Raw genomic sequence first — 3,855 nt, 5'->3', positions numbered from 1 at the left:
ATTATTATTAATATATAGAGAATAGTGAATTGTTCTTTCTGCTTGAATAATTTCCGCAAGTTCTCATATTGTCAATGACTTTTTGTTATAACATATAGTTTCTTCCTCTCTACTAACATTACAAAATCTAGTAGTAATTTTCCATAAGTGTCCCCTGTTGTCCGCAGCAATCTTGAACAACTTAGGAAGGTATGAAATTTCAGTTCTTTTCGTGGTCAGAGTTACAATTCTTTGATGCTTGCTGCCTGTTTAGTACCGGTCAGATATTTGCTTAAAATAGATGACCTAGTTTTCAAATAACACACCTGCAGACATACATTTATATCTCTTTACTCTATTTTTACTCTTTTACTTGTTTCAGTCATTTGACTGCGGCCATGCTGGAACACTGCCTTTAGTCGGTACTTGTAAGCCTAGTACTTATTCTATCGGTCTTTTGCCGAGCCTCTATGTTACGGGGACGTAAACACACCAGCATCGGTTGTCAAGCGATATTGGGGGGACAAACACAGACACACAAACACGCACACACATATATATACATATATACGACAGGCTTCTTTCAGTTTCCGCCTACCAAATCCACTCACAAGGCTTCGGTCGGCCCGAGGCTATAGCAGAAGACACTTGCCCAAGGTGCCACGCAGTGGGACTGAACCCGGAACCATGTGGTTGGTAAGCAAGCTACTTACCACACAGCCTATGGTAATATAATACCAATAAAGTTGTCTTGATGATTTGCTATTGACGAACAAGAAAGTACAGTTGGTGTATTGTCTTTCTGTATATCAAACAATCCCAGATATGAGAGGAATCGGTATATATTTAGTGAAAGCTTACAGTAGAGGGAAAAAAGAGAGAGAGAGAGAGAGAGAGGGAGAGGGGGAGAGAGAAAGAGAAAGATAAAGATAAAGATAGAGGGAGAGAGAGAAAGATAAAGAGAGAGGGAGAAAGAGAAAGAGAGAGAGGAGAAGGAGGGAGAGAGAGAGGGAGGGAGAGAGAGAAAGAAAGAGAGAGAGGGAGAGAGAAACCGTACACCAGTTTCGATTGCCGATAGAAAGCCTGTGGATCTTTTTCAGTTTGACCACTAAATGTCGAAAATTCAAAATTTATTGAAAATTTTAAAATTTGGTACATTATTGTAGCTTTCCAAGCTGAATTTCAAGGGATATTTCACGTATCCAGAAAAATTTAGTAAAAACGTTATAGAGGTTTAAAGTTTGATCATTTCTCCACAGGATGTGGAAGCTGTCATTTTGTGCTTAATAGCACGTGTTGTCAACTGTAAATAAAACAAATTTTGCTTTATGCACGCCATATAACGCCTCATAACATTTTTTTTATCTTTGGGAATTTTCTGAAAACTTTGCGAATTTGTATTCTACACATGGGAATTCATGCGTTTATCCAAAAATAAAACAAAAACCTTTTTGGTGCGTGATTTAAGGCCTATTTTGTTGTTATTTTTAGCACATCTGACGACCTGCTCAGTGAGTGGAAAATATGTCAACACTTCTTTCTAGCAGACAAAATAATTCTCAAGCTTGGCTTGTTACTATGGAAACAAGCATGAATGTGTCTGTGGCTTACGGTTGGTTAAAATTACCCAAAATTTGCAAACTTTGAAAGTTAATAACTCTTTATTTATTAATTTATGGCGAAATGAATCTCAAAGCAGTGATTGGCCTATAAAGCCATATTATCACACGGAATATGAAATCAATTCGCGCAGGAATTGAAGAGATTGAAAATTGGCAGCCAAGCAGAAAAGATCCCGATTTTGTTATTTTATTTGTATGCAATATCCTAGAGTAACAGAATTGGGATCTTTTGCTTCGCTGTCACTTTTGAATTTCTTCAATTTTGTTCCCGTTACTTTCGTATTTGGTATAATGATATAGTTTTGTATGGTACCTATTGACAAGAAATTCATTTTCGCCATAAATCAATAAATAAAGAATTAATAGCTTTTAAAGTTTGAAAATATTGGATAATTTTAGCCAGTCGAAAGCGACAGACATATGGGAGCCTGCTTCCATAGTAATAAGCAAAGCTGTTTCCATTGTAACAAGCCAAGCTGTTACCAAGCTACTTGCCCCTCTGTTGCTCCCTTGTCCATAATATGGTCATTTTTTCGTGGTCACATGAGGTATGAGGTGATTGTGAGATGTGCTAAAAAATAACCGGTAAACAGGCCTTAAATCAAGCACCAAGTTGTTTTTTTTTTTTGCTGTGGAGAGGGTTTTGCATAATCGTATGAATTCCTGTGTGTAGAATGCAAATTTCAAAACATCTGAAAATTCCCTATAATAAGTTGATGGGTTATATGGCTTGTGTAAAGCAGAATTCCACCAATATTTAATTTGTTTACAGTTTGATATAAAAACACACAATGTTGACAACACGTGCAGTCACACACAAAATGACAGCTTCCAAATCCCATTTTCTAACTAGGTAAAAATGATCAAACTTTAAACTTCTGTAACTTTTATTTAAAAATTTCTGGAACAAATGAAATTCAGCGTGAAAAATTACATCAATACTCCAAATTAGAAAATTTTCACTTAATTTTTCACTTAAATTTTCACTTAAATTTCACTAAAATTTTTCAAAAAATGTAACCAAACAAAAGATTCAAGAGTTGTAATCAAATAGTTCGATATTACAATTGTTTTATTAATGTTATTCTTTTTGCAAAGGAATCTTCAGCATGGTTGATATCTCACTAGGAATCTGGGATGGCAAAAAAAAACAAACAAAAAACAAAAACCTGTTACACAAAAATGGTCAGACATAATCTAACTCACACAGAAATTAACAGGAACACAGACACGTTTCAATACACTGTTGTAGGTATTTTTTGTTTTATCAACACTGCCGTTAATGTTGCAGAAAGTGTATATGTGACAACTCCATCCCACATCTCTTTGAACTCACATCTTCCAGAAATACAACCCCACCCACCACCACAGATAGATGTACAGAAGTAAATGGTTACAGAGGTGAATTCCAAATGCGGAATGGGGTTCTGACATTCATACATTTCCGCAGCATTAATGACGTACATTCTTTTTTCCTTCTTTTTCTTTCTATTTTTTGCCTTTTTTTTTTACTTGTTTTAGTCATTTGACTGCGGCCATGCTGGAGTATCACTTTGAAGGGTTTTAGTCGAACAAATCGACCCCAGGACTTAATTTAATTTTAAAGCCTAGTATTTTTTCTACCCACGCTTTTTTTGCCGAACCGCTAAGTTCTGGGAACACAAACACACCAACACTGGTTGTCAAGCGCTGATGGGGAGGCACACATACACAGATATATATATGTATATATGTATATATATGTGTATACAACGGGTTTCTTTCAGTTTCCCTCTACCAAATCCACTCACAAGGTTTTGGTCGGCCCGAGGCTATACTAGAAGACACTTGCCCAAGGTGCCACGCAGTAGGACTGAGCCCGGAACCATGTGGCTAGGAAGCAATCTTCTTACCACACAGCCACTTTAATAATAGTTGTTCATAAATATAAGCTTTCGTTTGTCTAATCACACACACATATACGACGGGATCCTTTCGGTTTCCGTCTACTAAATTCACTCAAAAGGCTTTGGTCGGACCCAGGCTATAGTAGAAGACACTTGCCCAAAGTGCCACGCAGTGGGACTGAACCCGGAACTATGTTTTGGGGGAGCAAGCTTCTTACTACACAACCACGCCTACACCTATGTGTATGTATATTAAACATACATACATTCATATATATGCAAATACGCTTGGAGGCATGAAAACCTACAACTATCTATCTATCTATCTATATATATATATATATATATATATATATATATATATATAT

The sequence above is a fragment of the Octopus bimaculoides genome, chromosome 8, assembly GCF_001194135.2.
Source record: "Octopus bimaculoides isolate UCB-OBI-ISO-001 chromosome 8, ASM119413v2, whole genome shotgun sequence".
Classification (NCBI taxonomy): Eukaryota; Metazoa; Mollusca; class Cephalopoda; order Octopoda; family Octopodidae; genus Octopus; species Octopus bimaculoides.
Note: the sequence above shows the minus strand (reverse complement) of the source record.